Source organism: Dermacentor variabilis, chromosome 1, assembly GCF_050947875.1.
Source record: "Dermacentor variabilis isolate Ectoservices chromosome 1, ASM5094787v1, whole genome shotgun sequence".
Lineage (NCBI taxonomy): Eukaryota > Metazoa > Arthropoda > Arachnida > Ixodida > Ixodidae > Dermacentor > Dermacentor variabilis.
In genome coordinates, this window is record NC_134568.1 from 210,732,547 (window position 1) to 210,753,131 (window position 20,585).

At 46.4% G+C, this 20,585-nt stretch overlaps 1 non-coding gene across 1 annotated transcript; it reads right to left on the reverse strand.

The window, feature by feature from the left end:
• Positions 1–12,173: 12,173 nt before the first annotated feature.
• On the reverse strand, positions 12,174–12,246 carry TRNAS-UGA (transfer RNA serine (anticodon UGA)). Its single transcript has one exon. It is a non-coding gene; the product is annotated as a tRNA-Ser (tRNA).
• Between the last annotated feature and the right edge of the window lie 8,339 nt (positions 12,247–20,585).

The following is a 20,585-nucleotide window of genomic DNA, read 5'->3' on the forward strand; positions in this document are numbered from 1 at the left end:
GGTGTGAAGTTACACTAAATTACAGAAATATCTTGTAACCTTGGCAGCTTGCCTCATTATGTTATATATAAAAGATAAAGTAAATTTTACAAAACAGTTGTTTATTGGGCTGTATGCTATAATTTGCACTGAGATGCACAGGGGAAGCTCTGACTAATTGAGCCTAAATATGCATAAAGGGCAGTATTTGGCACGTATATATGCCTTAAGTAACACTGTTAGTGCCTGTGATAGGCTCTACACCAGTATTTTTAGTGTCTTAACACCTGGTCTCTAGTCATTGAACAAGCTAGTAAAATATAATTCAATCAATATTTGTACAAAATGTAATTGTAGCTATCCGTCTATTCTCATTGAGCTCGGCCTGAACCTGCAGGAGCTAAAACCAAAGAGAAAACAAATTGCTAAGTACACAACACAGAACGTGATTATAGTCATGACCATAGTGATAGAGGCATTACATAATCAAGGAGTACAGAATGCTTACGCAAATACCTTGGAAAATATCTTCAGAGGTTCTTCAGCTACCTTATTTCTACACAAGGAAAGCAGGAAGATACCTATAAAGAAAGGGCTAAGACAGGGAGACACAATCTCTCCAATGCTATTCACTGCGTGCTTGGAAGAAGTATTCAAGCTATTAAACTGGGAAGGCTTAGAAGTAAAGATCGACGGTGGATATCTCAGCAATTTTCGGTTTGCCGATGACATTGTTCCATTCAGCAACAATGCAGACGAGTTACAACAAATGATTGAGGACTTTAACAGAGAGAGTGTAAGATTGGCACTGAATATTAATATGCAGAAGATAAAGATAATGATCAATAGCCGAGCAAGAGAACAAGAGTTCGGGATCGCCAGTCAGCCTATAGAGTTTTTGAAGGCGTACGTTTACTTTATGCAATGCCCAGCAATCTTATCCCTGTGGTGAAGATAAGCAATGTTGAATGCTGCTGGTTGATTATTGCAACGCTTGTGCCTGTTCGACATACTTTGTAGGGCTGCTTTTGAGTCTGCGAAAATGACCCATGTCTTTGGCGGCTGCTGACGAAGTACATAAACAAGGGCCTCCTTAATGCCATAAAGCTCCGTTGAAGTAGATGATGTCGCTCGCTCAAGACGAAATAAAGTTCCAGTGGATACCTGGCCATGCTGGCATTTCGGGAAATGAAAGAGCGGACGAAGCTGCCAGAAATGGACTCCAGTACCGCAAGTTGAAATGAACATTTTTTACAAAAGCCGACGCTTCAAACATGGCAAAAAAATATGCCAATCAAGAAAAAGACCGCATCTTGAATCTGCCGCTTCACCAAGATAACTTCCTGCGTTACATTGACCCAGAAATGAGACCGAAAATTCCACGACCACTTCCTCGACACTTAGAGACATTGTACCATCGTCTTCGACTGAACATGGCATATACGAACAATTATCTGTACCGCATAGGACTTACCATTAACCCATACTGTGATAACTGTCGTAACTTTGAGACAATTGAGCACATATTACTAGAATTCCCCGCGTACGGCGACGAGAGACAATTTTTTGAGCACCAACTGGACATGATTTGCCACGAACCGTTAACGTTACCGAGTATCTTAGGTCCAATGCCCGGCCCTTCAAAACAGCGACGGGTTTTGGATTTATTGTTCAAATACCTGACAGAAATTTTTCTAATAGGAAAGCTTTAAAGATTGCACACTTCCTATACAAAAGCCTAAATTTACCCGCCATGTCACTTGTAAATATTAGTATCAGGTCCACTCGGACATTTCATATTTATTTTTATCCTCTTTTCCTCCCACTCTCTTCTGGGATCTTTTAATCCCATTCTCCATCCCTATACAGAGTAGCATGCCAGCGGTTATATACGCGCCGGCAAAATTCTCTGTTTTTCTAATAAAGAGCCCTCTCTCTCTCCACGTTTACCTAGGTCAACTACAAACAGGGAACCCTGATCATGAGAACGAAAGTCACAGAATCATACGAACGTGTTGAAGCGCATACAGCAGACATGGCCAGATCCTTACTGGAAGCTTACCGTTATAATTGAAAAGAAAGGTTTACAATCAATGCATTCTACTGGTGCTGATATATGGGGCAAATACTTGAAGACTGACAAAGAAGCTTGAGAACAAGTTAAGGACCGCGCAAAGAGTGATGGAACGAAGAATGCTAGGCATAACGTTAAGAGACAGCAAGATATCGGTGTGGATCAGAGAGCAAACAGGGATAGCCGATATTCTAATTGAAATAAAAAGAAGGAAATGGAGCTGGGCAGGTCATGTAATGCGTAGGTAAGATAACCGGTGGACCATAAGGGTTATGGAAAGGATACCAAGAGAACGAAAGCGCAGTCGAGGACCGCAGAAGACTAGGTGGGGCAACGAAATTAGGAAATTTGCAGTCCCTAGTTGGAATCGGTTGCCGCAGAACAGGGGTAATTGGAGATCGCAGGGAGAGGCCTTCGTACTGCAGCAGACACAAAATAGGCTGATGATGACGCTGCTGCTGCTGATCATCATCATCATCATCATGATCAGCATCTTCTTGTAAAACCCGGTGACATCAGTCGTCATGATGGCATAAGAATGCTTGTAACGGCAGCTAGATTAAGACGTCATGCAGAACTCAACTCCGGTTCATACCGACATAACGCTTGGTTTAGTAAAGAATGGTCGTTATGAATGCTGGCAATATTAAATAAATAAATGAATATATAATGCTTTTGCGATGTATTGACTCTCTTCGCGGCGATCCCGTGGGCGCTGCCAGGTCTAATCTCGTTGTGACGCGTCCAATTGCCTGCCTCAACTGCCTCCGTTGCCTTCGCGTTCACAATGGGTGTGTATGATGCCGGTGCGGCTTAGGAGACCTCTGTTTCCGGCGATATCGTAGACGGTGACTGGGTGGACGACACGAAGCGTCGGCCACACCTTCAAAGAAGATGCAAAAGTATTTTTGAAGGTGATTAGGCTATGCCCAAATGGCGTGAACAGCGTATAATATGCTTGTTCTAAAAGTGAGGCTAAACATGTATTCCAAACTATCCAAACTTTCTGCTCATAAAATGTTTGTTACCGAATGCGTACTGCTGCAAATCGTGACTTTTTTTTTTTTCGCCCAAACTGTGTTGTTCATGCTGTTTTTTTGGTTGCACATCGTGTGCTTGTTTTTCTTAGCTTGTAGTGTATAAGATTTTTCTCGATGTTGCCTCATAAATTCCTTGTTCCAATACCCCGTCCTCTTTTTTTCCTTTTCTCCTCATTCCTACGCTGTCCTGATTGCTTCACTGGAGCGCAGATTGTACCGGGGTCAGGGCCTCAGTCAGGCGCATGCTAGCGCCTTTACTCCTGCCCCTTCTGGATTTCTGTAAGCAAACTGGAAAACTTGTGAATAAAAAAAAATCAGGATTAATGTGTTTTCATATTTGTTCTTTATTTGGCAAATGTTTTGAAGCAGCGGCATGAAACATTTCTGACTCCGTAAATTGCCTTGGTGCGGTCACTATCTGATTATTTCTGCCTAATCGCACGCGGGTGTGCTCAGTTCCTACAGATTTGTTCTTGCTGCACGCAAGGCTTGAAACGTAGCCGTACATTGAAACGTACAATGTAATACATTGTAGCAAAGATGCATTATCGCTACACTTGTATCGTAGTACTTGTATATCGACTTGTATTGCTAGTAGCAGTACCGTGCACTGTCACGAAACATTCAGCTTCGACCATTCGTGCGCCATCGATGTAGTCCGTCATTTGTGCGTATATAGTTTGCAGATATTCAAGTGTGCGCCCACTCACCAATCTGCACGTTGGCGATAGAGTGGGCGTAAGATTCCGTGCAAATTGAGGTGGATGTTTGTAGATACTGTTCGCGAAACATACTGCGACAGGAAGCGGCGCTGCTCCATTTGTCATTGTTTAACGAGCAGTACTTACTCTTGCCGACGTTCGGGGGCTGAAGCACTAGAAGGGTAGCGATACAACGCTGGCGGATGAGCAAGCTTCTATATCCTCGAAGAAAACAGCGCATCTCGAAGTGCCGGTAACATGTACGGACAGTTGCAGTGATAGTCCGCGAACTTGGCTGTACAGATTCACTCCATTTTTTAATATGCCAGTCACTATTGTAGCTGCCAACTACTGCACACGTCTTCAATCCGGCATGATTGCAACACGGTGCGTTAGCGAAAACTCAGTTACGTTTGCGACAGCTGATCACATAGAATCAAGGCGGAAGGGGTAACGGTTTCGTATTCGTGCGCTGTCGCTAAAGTGACGTGCCGCGCGCAGCCGAAAGCGTCATCTCGTTTCTCTAGAACAAACTGCTCCGCGGAAATGGCCAATATATCTGATAGATTTGTCTATATCTGTATTTAAATCGGACGCCTCCACAGCGAACACCTCTACAACAAAATTCTCTATATAACAAAGGATTGATTATGTCCGGGACAAATTTATAACCTTCCCATGCATTGTGAACTTCTCTACAACGAAGACCACTACAACGAATATGCCTGTACAACGAAGGCATTGTGGCTTTCGTAGCTTTACAACAATAGCCACTTACACGTGACGACACTGCCTTCAGCAGACTTGCACTGAGCTGCGTTAGCGCTAACGGAAACGGTAGTCGTGCAGTTGACGAACGTGACAATATTAGCAAGTTTTACAGTCCTGCTGTAATATTCCAGGAATCTTTCAGTGCGTACATGGCTTTTCACACAGCAGCAGGTAGTACGGCTGGCAAATGCGCCCAAGTTCGGGATGACGACATGATGCAATCGCAACTGGCGAACGACGACATCTTCAAAGCCATCTAGGGCAGAAAGGATGCCATTGTCAAAGGAAGCAGCAGTGATTAAGAGCCTGTACCCAAATCTATAATTTTGACGGCAAGGGAGGAGACAGCAGGATTTGGCGATGTGCAAATTTACTTTACGTCGCTCCCGCGTTTCTCCGCGGAGCATGCCCTGAACGTCGGCAAATTAAGGTCCGCTGTAGCCGCACATTCTATCGGAAGGAGTGTGCGCAAGAAACTTGCGAGATATTTCACTAGTCTGTCTGATTCAGCTTAAATAAATATTTCATCTTGCTCAACGTACTTAGCTTGCTTTATGGCGAGCAGTACGGTGGGCGAACGTTACAACGAAGTGACCTTTATAAGGCAGAATTTCGGAGGTCCCAACACTTCGTAATATAGGCATTTCACTGTATACCAGTCACCGCTTTTACGGCGTCGGTATCCTATCGGCCCTACGCACCCGCCGTGGTTGCTTAGTGGCTGTGGTGTTCGGCTGCTAAACACGAGGTGGCGGGATCAAATTCCGGCCACGGCTGCTGCATTTCGATGGAGGCGATATCCCAACTCCCGTGTACTTAGATTTAGGTGCCCGCTAAAGAACTCCAGGAGGCCCATATTATTCCGGATACCCCCACTACGACGTGCCTCATAATCAGATCGTGGTTGTGGCGCGTACAACACCATAATCCTTATTTTTTTATGGGTCCTACCAGTTCTCAGGTCTCGATTACACGATACTGGAAAACTAGATACAATATCTTGGTTCAGCTCAACATATAATTTCCACCGACGTAGCTGTTTGTGTCAACGTGTGATCTGCTGTGGCTCGTTGGCTCTCCTAGTCTTGCTTTTGGTGTGTCATTGTTTAAGTTAGTTTTGATTTATGTCGCGAAAAATGTAGCGAAGGGCGGGACGTAGGTGTGAGGAGACTACTTGCCCAAGGACGTGTGTGTCTACCTTTAAAGTCTGGTAAAGGTTAGTGCAGATTGCAGCCACAAGCTTGAACATGTCGAGGCTATCTATATATATAATGCTGTTCATCTACTCGCACACTGTATGCTTGTCCGGAAAACCCATTTTGCTGAATCAATCCCCCATGCACGCGTTTCGTTTCTGCTGTCTTTGGGACACGTTCCGCTTAAAGAGAGTAAGCTCAACCTTGATAACTGAAAATTATTAAGGCTAGATCAGGCTGCTGAGCGCCGTAGTCGGGGCTGTGCTGAGTCGTTCGGACTGAGCAATGTTCTGGAGAAAATAATAAATGGACAATGATCACTTAAGCTAGCTATAATGACACTTTTCCATTTAGGGTAATTCCTGTAACGTGTATTTCTCAACATGTGTGGGATGTGTCGCAGGAAAGTAGAAATAGCATGAAAGCTGACCGACGAATGAATTGGGACGCTTACGTCCAAAAATCAAAGCTTGGGCTGTGATAGACGCTGTGGTACGTGGCTAGGAATTCAATTGAACCAATTGGAGTTCCTTTACACACATCGAAATTTCGGCAAACACACAAGTTTATTTATTTATTTATTTATTTGAATTACACGCCACTGGGCCCTGTACTCAGCAGCAAAGCTCCATAGACCCTCAGCCACCGCGGCAGGTGTCCACGCAAAGAAAGAAGCATCGCTCAAGCTGCACAATCCCTCGGAATCACTCTGCAGCACGCTCGGTTTGGTTTCGTTTGGTCGCTACGGATATGGCTCAACCCTATACGAGGGATCGGCCATGAATCGGGCGGCAGAAGGTAAGAAGGGAAGAATACTTATATAGAATATATCTTACGCACCGCTGTTCATTCCACTAAAGACAACTATTAAAATAGTTTAGAGTGTATAGGTGTTTTTGAATACCTGTAGTATCATTATTTTCGCGGTAATACACACACACACACACACACACACACACACACACACACACACACACACACACACACACACACATATATATATATATATATATATATATATATATATATAAAGGGGACTTATTGAGGTTCGTAGCGACCGCCGATTCAAGGATGCACCGAGCACCGTGCTCGAGCCTCTTCTGCGCGCTTGATGCTGCAGATGCTGCTGACTCTGCGCTCACGTTCGTTATCTTCCTTACAATATATATATATATATATATATATATATATATATATATATATATATATATAGGTTGGTCACCAGAAGAGAAAATAGAAGGGCAAAATTTCGTTATTTTTCATCTCGCGCCTGAATTCCATGAGGTCGAAACAACATAGTAAGGTCACGCATTTTAAGATATAGCCACTTATTTGAGTTGAGCCCTTTTGGAGACGTGAAAATTCTCCAAACTCGCTAAGTTCTGTTTTTCGCTTATTCGAGAGTGCAGCCCATGTTCCCCAACAAAAACTTAACGAGGCCCAAGAGGACGCTGTGAAAATGCATGACGTCATAGGCCAGTTAGTGAGGGAACTTTAAGGCAGCGTCATTACCTGTGTTTCGTTTTCGCGTCTTTTCTGGCTTTCCAAGCGTCGTCTAGCAGTAAGAGCAACCTTTTTAGCGTCTTAGAAGGGGACTTCATTAAAGCAACTCCAATAGATTTTCTCTTTAGCGTTCCTTTCTGCTCTCAATATAAACTCCATGAATTACTTATTCCTCCCCGTACGCCGCTAATACATGCACTTGACCTTTTCGAGCACTTCCAGTCACGCTAACAGCTTCGCTGTATTAGCTTACAGAGCAAATGTAGAAGCAAAGGGAACAGTTACCAACACATTTACTCGCTATAGGTAGCAGTTGCCCATGCCGTTAGAAATGAAGCTTAATTTCCAATATTTCTCTTTACCGAGCTATTCCTTCCACTATCAGTATTCGCAGAAAATTGAGCGAAGATGTGAATTAATAAAAAACAGAGCACGCCAACACCAGCAATACTGCCACGTTATATTGACGGTGGAACACACAGTAGCAAGAAATGTGAACCACGAAACTCCTTATTGGGCGAACCTGTGCCTTGAAAAAAGGTTTACACTCAAAGCACAACGAAAGCGTGGAGCGCTGTCGGCGATCGTCGAATATCTGATCTGCGGGTCAAACGCGTCGACTTTTACGCACGACTCTTCGAACATATAGACGCAATTGCTGGTGCCCGCATGCCTTCCAGAAAGCCGCAGGGGCGCTTGAATGGGCATATTGGTAATGCTGCAGAATTCTCCAGAAAGTACCACACAGATAGTGTCGCGAATACAATCTGATTCCACAAAGTTAGGCAAGAACATGCACAACAGATAAAACCAGAGATAGCATGCGAATAAGTAACGAATCATGCAGGCGCGTCTCGGGCTGAGCGATGACCTTAAGTTGTTAGCGGGTGAAAGGCAGTCCCCGGAAAAGGGTTAAATAAGTACATGTGTCATTGCCCCTCTCTTAAAAAGCATCGTCCAAATGTTACAAACACGAGAGCAAAAGCTAAACACAAGTAGTAAAAAATTACAAACAAAAAAAGAAACAATTCCCCAGAGTTCGTTATCGCTGGTAGAAAGGCTTAAGGCGCACAACATGGACTACTTCAGGTCACGAGCGGCAGCGCTGTGATTGCGTAAAGCCATCTGGCACGACCTCATAGTCCAGCACGCCAATACGTCGGATGTTCTTGTAGGGTCCGAAATAGCGTTGCAAGAGTTTGTCACGAACTGCCCGTCGGAGAATTGGGGAGGAAACCAAAACACTGTCGCCGGGTTGGTATTACACGCAGCGTCGTCTAAGATTGCAGTGTGGGCTTTCCGGGTTTTTCCGGTTCTTGATGCGTAGGCTGGCGAGTTGTCGTGCTTCTTCGTCGATCTGGAGATAGGCGGCGACGTCGAGGTTTTCTTCGTCGGTGACGTGCGGCAGCATAGGTCAAAGGTCGTCGTCGGATTCCTTCCGTAAACAAGTTTGGACGGCATGACCTGCGTTCTTTCTTGCACTGCTGTGTTGTAAGCGAAGGTTACGTACGAAAGATCGGCATCACACATATTGTGTTCGACGTCGACGTACATCGTTAAAATGTTAGCGACCGTCTTGTTGAGGCGTACCATTAGACCATTTGTCTGCGGGTGGTAGGTGATTGTCCTACGGTGACTAGTCTCGCTATATTGCACCATGACTTGAGTAAGCTCAGCTGAAAAACCTATTCCTTTGTCGGTAATGAGGACTTCTGGCACACCATGTGCAGCAGGATGTTCTCAACGAAGAGTGTCACTACTTCTGTCGCACTACCTTAGGCAGGGCATTCGTTAAAACGTAACGGGTAAGGTAGTCGGCGGCCATGACGATCCACTTGTTTCCGAAGGTTAACTTTGGAAATGGCCCCTACAAGTCCATCCAGATCTGTTGAAACCGTCGGCAAGGAGGCCTGATCGGCTGCAGCAATCCCGCTGGCTTTGTCGGTGGTGTCTTGCGTCGCTGGATGTCTCGGCACGTCTTGACATAATGGGAGACGTCGCCCTTCAAGAATAGCCAGTAGCACTTCTCCTGCATCTTAACGAGCGTACGGGAAAACGCAAGGTGTCCTGACAATAGGTCATCACGAATGGCGTGCAGAACCTCTGGCCGCCGTGCTGAAGGCACAACCAGAAGTTAGTTTGTGCAGACTGGCGAGAAGTTTTTTTTACGAGGATGTCATTTTCCAATAAAAGCAAATACAATCCGTGCCTAAATAATCTTGGGACAAAGTCGATGTTCCCTTCCCAGAACTCTACAACGCTTTTTAGCTCCGGGTCTGCTCGCTACTTTTCGGCGAAGTTGTCGACACTTATTGTTCCTAGGAAAGAGTCGTTGTCCTGGTCGTGTTGCAACAGCGGGTCAATAGGATCCCTGGAGAGCCTGTCGACATCAGAGTGTTTCTATACGGACTTCTACGTCAAAGTTACGTCGAATTCTTGCAGTTGGAAGCTCCAACTGTTAGGCATCCTGAAAGGTCCTTTAACTTCGCCAGCCAACACAGTTCGTGATGGTCACTTACGACATTAAACGACCTGCCATATAGGTAACGGTTAAATTTCGAGGTAGCACAAATTATGGAAAGGCATTCTTTTACCGTCGTTGAATAATTGGCGTCCGCTTATGTCAGCGACCGGCTTGCGTAAGCTATGACCCTTTCAAGTCCATGTTTCCTCCGTACTAGAACAGCGCCGAGCCCTACGCTGCTTGCATCGGTGTGAATTTCGGTATCGGCGTCTTCGTCGAAGTGGGCGAGTACTCGTGGTGACTGCAGGCGTCGATTCAATTCCTCAAATACCTCAACTTGCGGTGTTTCCCATCTAAATTCGACGTCAGAGACGATGCGTCGAATTTCGTGGAGATGCGGGAAAAGTTTTTTTGACAAAGCGCCTATACAGGCACACCGACCAGGAAACCTGCGCACGGCCTTCTTGTCGTCAGGCTGCGGAAAGCTTGCAATGGCAGCTGTTTTCTGCGGATCAGGAACAACTACTGACTTGCTGATCACGTGTTCCAGAAACAGAACTCTTTCTTAAGCGAAGAGGCATTTCTCCGGCTTCAGGATCACCCCAGATTGCTTCTAGCGCTTAACGTGGTCGCCGAAGTTTTAGGCAAAGAAGACGACGTCAGCAAGGTAGAGTAAGCAAGTCTGAAATTTCAAATCAGCCAATACCATGTCCATGCGAGCAAAGACCAGATCGCATGCCCCCTAGCCTCCCCGTAGTCGGCGCTTAATGGTAAGGAGCCCTTGTTTGGGTAAAACGAAGTACATGCAGAGAAACTCTGTATAGCGTTAACACTTTAGGATACAGCACTCAGAATACAGCAAAAGGCCCCTCCATTGACATGTCCCCCAAGATTAAAGTAATGAAATGAAAAGTACCAAAGTTGAAAAATATGGGGACACTTGAGTTGCGGAGCTTCAAGTGGTGGTATTTCACAGTGAAAGTGACGCAGTGTGCAGACGTCAGATGCTTGGTTGCGAAACCACCAGAAATTTCTTCACCAGACGCCAAAAAATTGAGCTACTTGTAGTTCGATGTATAATATTCGTAACGTCTCGTCTATCACTTATGCCTATCCAGAATTCTGTACAAAAATAAAATATTGACAGGCGCGTGTTTTCAAGTATTTCCTTTAACTGCAAATGCTAAAAGGGGCGACGCTGTTGATATAACACGGCAGATTAAAGTTCCAAGACACCACGATGTCAATTTCGTCAATCCCCACGATCACCACGAACATGAATGTGATCGTCTGCCTCGTGTACCTCCAGCCTGGCACGTTCTCGACAGCAATGTCTAAATTTTTGCTTAAAGTTTCTTGTTATTTAGCACATGGAACCGTGTCACCAGTTAAAAAGAGCATTTAGAAAGGAGCTCTGGTATAATCAATATACTGTGCGCCTTATCAAATTGACAGAGGCCCACTTCTTGCAATTTGCTGACGTGGATTGAGACTGAACAAACATGGAAGATTCAGATATAACACTGTTTGAAAAAGAACAACTTATCTGTCCACTCTTTCAGCATATATTTACAAAAAGATAAGAATATGTTCGTGCCTCAATTAGGACATTTCAAGGCCGTCGCCATCTTACCGAGGGCACGAAAAGACATAAATCTATAGTGAAGAATGGGAAGCGCTTTCTTCTCATTTCCTACATGTTTAAGCTGGTAATTAAGCTGAAAAGACACTACTCAGTCTGTATCTTTGGGTCACTGGTTTAAGAGGAAACCTGAACGTCATGGCAATTTTTAGGCGAGGTCGTGGTATCAGTAGTCAGCCAAAGGTAATATTTTAGCTAGGAACAACGCGTTGTTATTTTCAATTAACCTAGCATTTGCATTATCATACAATAGGCACTTAAGCTGTGATGGGACTCTAGCTGGCACGGCTCTGTTTCACAGCTGAAGTCGGGCAAGCGCTGGCTCTGCAGGTAAGAAACTGCGAGGACCGCCACTCCAGAACATTGCTTTAAAAAAAGCTACTTTTATACCCTCGGGAAGGTTTATAGTAACAGGACTGACCAATGTCACGCGTGGCAATAAAATGTCAGTGCCACCATTACAACTCAAGCTAACTTTGGTTACAGTTGCAGTGGGCTACACCATAGAGTTTCCTACAATAATGGCTAAAAGAAACTCTGGCACTGCAATCGTTGTGCTACCATGGGAATGATGGTTAGTACATGGACTTTTCTAAACTCCATGCTTGTGGCTACACACCTTCCTGAGGCTTTGTTTATTACGTCTTATCTGCCTTAATTAACCTAAATGTCAAAGCAGTGTATATCACAAGAAGCCAACAAACACTGACACCAAGGACAACATAGGGGAAATTATTTGTGCTTAATAAATGAAATAAAGAAACGATAAATTAATGGAAATGAAAGTGGATGAAAAACTGACTTGCCGCAGGTGGGGAACGATCCCACAACCTTCGTATTTCACGTGCGATGCTCTACCAATTGAGCTACCGCAGCGCCGTTTCCCCACCCACTTTCTTGCGTATTCAGGTTTCCTCGTAGAACCCTGGGAGTGTTAGCCAGCGCCACCACCCACAGAACTTAACGGAGGATGTAGAACATCCTTTCTGGCGCAGGCGTCACGAGAACGTGATCTTTTTTGGGGGGGAAGCCAACCGGTCAATAAATCCACACATGCTAACTGAAGGCATCAATGTTGCCGGATTCGAGACCACCACCACCACCACCACCACCACCACCACCACCACCACCACCACCACCACCATCATCATCATCATCATCATCATCATCATCATCATCATCATCATCATCCTGGTTTCGCCCACTGCAGGGCAAAGGCCTCTCCCCTATTTCTCCAACTACCCCGGTCATGTGCTAATTGCGGCCATGTTGCCCCTGCAAACTTCTTAATCTCATCCGCCCACCTAACGTTCTGCCGCCTCCTGCTACGCTTCCCTTCCCATGCAATCCAGTCCGTAACCCTTAATGACCATCGGTTACCTTCCCTCCTCATTGCATATCCTGCCCATGCCCATTTCTTTTTCTTGATTTCAACTAAGATGTCATTAACTCGTGTTTGTTCCCTCACCCAATCTGCTCTTTTCTTATCACTTAATGTTACACTCATCATTCTTCTTTCCATAGCTCGTTGCGTCGTCCTCAATTTAAGTAGAACCCTTTTCGTAAGCCTCCAGGTTTCTGCCCCGTAGGTGAGTACTGGTAAGACACAGCTATTATACACTATTCTCTTGAGGGATAATGGCAACCTGCAGTTCATGATCTGAGAATGCCTGCCAAACGTACCCCAGCCCATTTTTATTCTTCAGATTATTTCAGTTTCATGATCCGGATCCGTGGTCACTACTTGCCCTAAGTAGATGTATTCCCTTACCACTTCCAGTTTCTCGCTACCAATCGTAAACTGCTGTTCTCTTCCGAGACTGTGAAACATTAGTTTTCTGCAGATAATTTTTAGACCCACCCTTCTGCTTTGCCTCTCCAGGTCAGTGAGCATGCATTGCAATTGGTCCCCTGTGTTACTAAGCAAGGCAATATCATCAGCGAATCGCAAGTTACTAAGGCATTCTCCATTAACTTTTACCCCCAATTCTTCCCAATCCGGGTCTCTGAACACCTCCTGTAAACACGCTGTGAATAACATTGGAGAGATCGTATCTCCCTACCTGACGCCTTTCTTTATTGGGATTTTGTTGCTTTCTTTATGGAGGACTACAGTGGCTGTGGAGCCGCTATAGATATCTTTCAGTATCTTTACATAGGCTCATCTACACCCTGATTCCGTAATGTCTCCATGACTGCTGAGGTTTCGACTGAATCAAACGCTTTCTCGTACTCAATGAAAACTATATATATAAGGGTTAGATATATTCCGCCCATTTCTCTATCACCTCATTGATAGTGTGAATATGGTTTATTGTTAAGTAGCCTTTAAGAAATCCTGCCTGGTCCTTTGGTTCACAGAAGTTTAAGGTGTTCCTGATTCTATTTGCGATTACCTTAGTAAGCTGAGTACTGAGTACTTACTGATTAGAGTAAGCTGATCCGTCTATAATTTTTAGAGTCTTCGGCGTCCCCTTTCATATTATGGATTAGGATTATGTTGGTATTCTTCCAATATTCCGGTACGCTCGAGGTCATGAGGTATTGCGTACAGCAGGTGGCCAGTTTTTCTAGAACAAACTGCCCAGCAACCTTCAACAAATCTGCTGTTACCTGATCCTCCCCAGCCGCCTTCCCCCCTTGCATAGCTCCCAAGGCTTTCTTTACTTCTTCCGGTGTTACTTGTGGGATTTCAAATTCCTCTAGACTGTATAAATCTCTATAGAACTCCTCAGCCACTTGAACTATCTCATCAATATTAGTAATGATATTGCCGGCTCTGTCTGTTAACGCATACATCTGATTCTTGCGTACTCCTAGTTTCTTCTTCACTGATTTTAGGCTTCCTCCGTTCCTGAGAGCATGTTTATTCCTATCAATATTATACTTCCTTATGCCAGCTGTCTTACGCTTGTTGGTTAACTTCGAAAGTTGTGCAAGTTCTATTCTAGCTGTAGGGTTAGAGGCTTTCATATATTGGCGTTTCTTAATCAGATCTTTCGTCTCCTGCGATAGCTTACTAGTGTCCTGACTAACGAAGTTACCACCGACTTCTATTGCACACTCCTTAATGATGCCCATAAGATTGTAGTTCATTGCTTCAACACTAAGGTCCTCTTCCTGAGTTAAAGCCGAATATCTGTTCTGTAGCTAGTTTCGCCATTCGGGCTCTTCCACGTCCCATTTCGGCTGTCCCGCCTGCGGAAGAAGGTATTCATTATCCGCATATTATTCCGTTCTGCAAACTCTACTAATAACTCTCCCCTGCTATTCCTAGAACCTATGCCATATTCTCCCACGGACTTGTATCCAGCCTGCTTCTTGCCTACCCTGGCATTGAAGTCGTCCACCAGTATAGCGTGTTTTGTTTTGACTTTACCCATCAGCGATTCCACGTCTTCGTAGAAGCTTTCGACTTCCTGGACATCATAACTGGTTTTAGGGGCGTAGGCTTGTACGACCTTAAATTTGTAAATCTTATTAAGTTTCAGAACAAGACCTGCGACCCTCTCGTTAATGCTGCAGAATTCCTGTATGTTACCAGATATATCCTTACGCGGATTTTTTTTCGTTTAATCCGATGGAAAATTGCGCGGCACCGGGATTTGAACCACGGTCCTCTTGCATGCGAGGCGGATGCTCTACCTCTACGCCACCGCTGCACCCTCGTTATGTATTGCGTTATGTAATACGTTATGTAATACTTTATGTAACGTGACCCACGTTATGTAATAAATAGGAAGAAAGAGGGTTAACCGAGGGGCCCAATTTTTATTAGTCATGTCACAAGAAGCCAACAAACACTAACACCAATACTTTGGCGGCGGATGTTCTACATCCGCCGCCAAGTTTGGTAAAGTATATGACTAATAAAAATCGGGCCACTCGGTTAACCCTCTTTCTTCCCATTTAAAGCAGTGTGCACTTTTTCTAAATGCAGAAGGCAATAAGAGTGCGCGAAAACGCACAGCCGATACTAATTGCTGCGGAGCCTGCCAGTCGAGGTGTCCAAATCGAAACACGCAAAACGTTTTATCACGCGGCCTTACCCAAGAGTAATTTTCAAGGGTGTTCATGTCGGTTGTCAACACATCCATTTGTGGCGCAATCGTTTCGATATTGAGCTTCTGTGCTCTCCTGTGTTCGAATCCTGCTATCGGTCAATTTTAATATTGTTCATTTAATTATTTATAACACGGTTCCTTGTTGAAAATGATCAGCTTGCTAGACGACGAAGCCGTATAATCCTAGGACAAAGTTTAGGCATATCCATGTACGAACCATCAATCCCATGCCTACACATTCTGGCTGAACCAACCTGCTTGCTGCTCCTGTAGAAAGCAGCAACATAGTCCCCTCTAGTTTTAGAGCGGGTCTAAACACGTTACTGCGTATAGCGTCCACGTCCATCGGCGTAAGCGCGCCAACACGCTCGTGCCACTGCTCGCGCTTTCGTCGTCTTCTTCCACAGCTCGCTCCGATGCCTGTCATCGTGCCAGCGATACCATAATTCCCCTCCCTCTGCGAAGGCGCTGGTGGCATTGGCACACTGCCAGTCGGTGCGGTGATTGCGATCGCAAATTCTTTGCCGCAATATATCGCGAAACGAACAGACATATCGAGCAGCGCGCAAATTTCGCCATAGGCAGTATCGTAATCGTCGGAATTTTTTTTACGTATGTGAAACTTTATGGTGTACAACGTTTTTCGAACAGGTAGTACGTTTTTTGATATAGGAGAAACGTGAAAAAGTGAATAAAAATTCCAGCGTGATCTGATTATAAGTGCAATCAGTGATTGCGTAGTGGTGTGTGTCAAGTCCCTCTCTTTTTCAATCTACGCGTTTTTAGCGTTTCCACGTAGAAAAAAAAAAAGGTCCCAAAGGGTCGAAGACAAGGTCTCGGAACCGCGTCCGCGGCGGGTGCCCAGACCCACTAAAAAGACGCCGGACTCAAATCTTATTAATTTGAAAATAAACTTTACGCTTCAAAGCGTCGAAGGGACTATTGCAAATAAAGAAGACGAAGACGTTCGATGCACGGGCAACCGCCACGAGCGCTGGTACGTTCAGTTGCTGCCATTGACTGCAACGCTCAGACGTCTGGTTCCGGGTCTGATAGCCGTCGTTTCGCTTGATTCCTGTAGGTACCGAAGCCCTGGACCCTCACGTCCGCCGAGCAAGGCACAATTCAGTGTGCAGGCCGACGTTCCAGGGATTTCGTCTTTCACAGCGTCCAACCTGGCACCGCTCGAGCTCCGCGGTGGATGATGCTGATGAACCTGAGGCGACAGCGATGTTCCAAAGAAAGCATCTGCGATGTCGGACCATGGAACAGCCGCAAGCGCAAGTACGCCGCGTGCTTCGTCGGCAACTGGCCCAGCCAGTGCCTGTCGGCCAACCAGCTCTCTTCGAACCTGCGCTACCACTGGAGCATACTGAGCCATCGCCGGGTGAACCACGACATGTCGTGCATGAGCAGCACGGCCAACGGCTACTTCCTCCTCGCGGAGCGTCCTATATGGAACGAATTTCCGTCGGTCATCAACTTCGAGCTACGCGAAGTCCGTCCTGGAGAGCTGGCCCTGACGTGTCTGCGCAGTCGCCTGGTTTCCGACGCGTCCTACATGCAACACTGGTACTCGTTCGGGCTGGTCCACTGGTTGTTCATGAAGCGCTGCTGCATCAAGTTCCTGGAACTGAGCGAGTCGCACGTCACCCACAATCACTTCCTCTTGCTGCACGACTTCTGGCTGAGCCGCAACCTGGGAAACGTCAAGCTCGGCAGCTACCGCTCGGACGATTGCCTGCCCAGGGACCTCGTCGATGCACTCCGCTCCGCGGTCACCACGCTCCACACGCTGGAGCTGATGAGCATGCGCTTCGTCGGCTTGCAAATGCTGTGCGTGATGCTCGGCAGGTGCAGAAGCAGCGACCTTCTGCGCGAATATGCCGCATACCTGCTCGGCAGATGTCCCATCAAATGCCTGCCGGTCAATCAGCTCTTTTCGAGCCTGCGCTACCTGCGAAGCATCCTGAGCCATCGCCGGGTGAACAACGAAAACTGCCGCGCGGCCAGCGAGTTCAACGTCGGCTTCCTTCTCGTGGAGTTCTCCCTGTGGTACGAATTCCTGAGGGTCAACTTTGAGCTACGCGCAGTTTGTGCAGCATGGCTGGCCTTAACGTGTCCGAACGGACGCGTGGTTTCCACGTCTTCCAACAGGCAGCGCAGGCACTCGTTCGTGGGAGTGCACACGGTGCTCACGGAGCAGTACTCCAATAAGTTCTTGGAGTTATGCAAGCCACGCATCTCGCAAAACCACTTCTGTTCCGGGACGGCCTCCACATAAGCCGCAACATGTGGTACATCAACTCGCCCGGGTACCTCGCCGAAACGCTCCACCAATCGGTGACGACTCATGACAGGGTGGAGGGGATGCACATGGCTTCTCGAATCTCGGCGTGCAGACACAGTACCAGCTATAGCTCTGCATGCGCCCTTCTTCCTGGAGAACTGGATCCACGGGACCAAGACAGTGACACTGTGGGGCGCTGATACACTGCGCTTCGCGGGCAGCGCCAGATCGATGTTCATGACCCGTTCGCTACAGTTGACTTTTGTTACGTTAACGTCTACTTGGAGTTTCGCAGCATACTTTGTGATCGAGGAGTTCGTACTGAGCCACTCGACGCCGGACTCATACAGGCCATCACGGTTTTCCGGCAGCTATGCGCTTCGTTGCCGACCAGTGCGCGCTGCTTAAGCTGTTCGGGATTTACAACTTCGAACTGAACTAAGCGGTTCTATTGCGGTGCCTTCGCTTGGAGGATGACAAAATTGAAATTTCCGCACTTCAAATAAACCTTATTCTTGCTCATAATTCGTGTTTTTCCTAGAAATAATGCACTGCAACAGTAAATAAAGAATAATGTGTCACTTTAGGATAATATACCGCTTGCTTTTGGTGTTCTCTGTCAAAATGGGTCGTAACGGCCTTTAAGACTAGGCATACCGATCATGTGGCGTCGCATTAACCTTATCCGGGCTCTGTAGTTCCCTAGACATTGGACCATGCAGTTTGAGCTCCCCTGTAATATAAGGGCGAGCGGGTTGCATCCCATATCTTTTCAACCTATCTCAGCCGGCGGTCGTTCCCGGCCATTCTCAGCATATGACCGCGTGCCGTTATCTGGAGAGTACGTTTGAGGTAGCCTGGATGTTAGTTAATGTCTGATAACAGCTGTTTCGACTCGAAGCGATCGATCTGTACGTGTGTGCGATGTGTACAAACGTTTGAAAGAAATGTCTGTTTTCTGTCTTCTGGTCGGAGAACGAGGAGTGCAAACTCACTCGCGTCCGATCCGCAATTACTTGTTTCCTGGTGAAATCTCGCTACGGCAGGAAATCAGGTACCAATTGAGGCAGAAAGGGGAGAGGAACCCAGGGATACTATTTTTGGTACCGATATCATCTCACGAAGTCTCACAAGCGGCGCTAAAATTACCAAAGAGCACGATAGCGCTGGCAGCTGCACCGCGCCTGTGAAAAACAAGAGGGCGATGCAGAAGGCGGCGCGAACACCTGCGCTTGATGCGAACAGCGCTAAGCGTGCCCCCAAGAGTTTAAACTCATCGTCAGACCGAATAAAGAAATACCAGTACGATCAGTCATGAGCCCCCTTCTGGGGGAGGCAGTCATCGCCGCTTACCAAGGGAATATTCAGGATGAGCAATTTATGCTCCGCATAACGTCGGGCACGAACATCGTTAACGTGTTGACGCTGGAGCAGGAGGTAGCTAAAGCTATTCGCAAGCTTAGGACGATTACAATCAACGGGCGTCCACGCGCAGTTAATGCGTTTGTCGACACCGGAGACGGAGCGGTGAGTGGAGCGATCCTGAAACCCTGAAAGCAAACAATAATGCGCACACTTAAACGTGGAGGGGATTCAGACGAGAATGCTAGGGGACTCTAAGACCTCCTTCATCTTGTAGAAAGTGTATTATCAGGGATGGGGGGAGGAAAGGGAGGAGGGAGCCAGCTGCCATGTTATTCCTAACTGAATACGGTGAAGGTGGACATAGAACAGACGTCTACCTGCAAGGAGACACAAGAGTCTGCAGAAGTGCGGCATACAAGATCCAGTCGAAAACCGCGAATGCAGCCCGCAATGCGCCATTTGCAGTGAGGTGCATATTACCGGCGATCGCAGCTGCAAGAAATGTCTGAAGCCCATACAAAAACGAGACCACTACGGACAGGGACTGCAACGAGGTAGGAACTCACCGCGCCCTGGTGCCCAAAGCCAACGACAGCACTGGTTCTAGTCGGTGGAGAAGGAGCGGCGGTACAGCGACAGGGAGTACCCGGACCTCCCCGGCATGAGAACGAGGCCGGTAATCAAAACGACACCCAGATGTCTGTCCAGACCCAGATCAAGATCAAGATCGAGATCGAGATCGCGAACAAAGGTCCAGAGCAAGGAAGTTAAGAAATCTTCTGTACGTTTGCCCGAACCCCCTTCCCAGACTCACCAGAAGTCCAGGGCAGACCCGACCCATCAACGAGCAATAGTACAGGCAATCTGGGCACAAGTCGTATCCCCCACTGCCATGGGTGTAACACACCGTCCAGAATATTTAAAGCTCATAGAGGAAAGCAGAAAACTTAGGGACAGTTTGGCTTAAATAAAGCGAGAATTGGCCGCTGTCAAGCGACCCCTACCGGACACGGAAAAACAACCCCACTAGAGGCAATACCAAAAACGCAAGAGAGCGAGGAAATAGATATCGCAACACAGCCGTTTAACATGACACAACAAATGCAAGTAATGTTTTCAGAAATACTTAAACCCTCTCCCCCCGAAAAACAAATAGCAACACCGCAAACATAGCTAAGAAGGCCACGCGGAAACGCACCACTACTACCCCGATGATGATGATGACTCGATGACCGAAAGCTATCGATAATACGGATAACAAAACCACCAACAATGGCTAACAACCAAACAAGCAACAAGAAAAATCACGACGCATGGCAGGGGAACTGCCGGAGGCTACCAAACAAATATTCGTCCTTATTTCATTACATAGAATCGGTGCCAGTCCAGCCGGGTATTTTATGTATGAAAAAATTCGCAATAAGCACAGAGACATAAAAGGGCACGTACTTCACACGCACCTGGTATACACACATTCCCCGTCAACGACGTCCAAC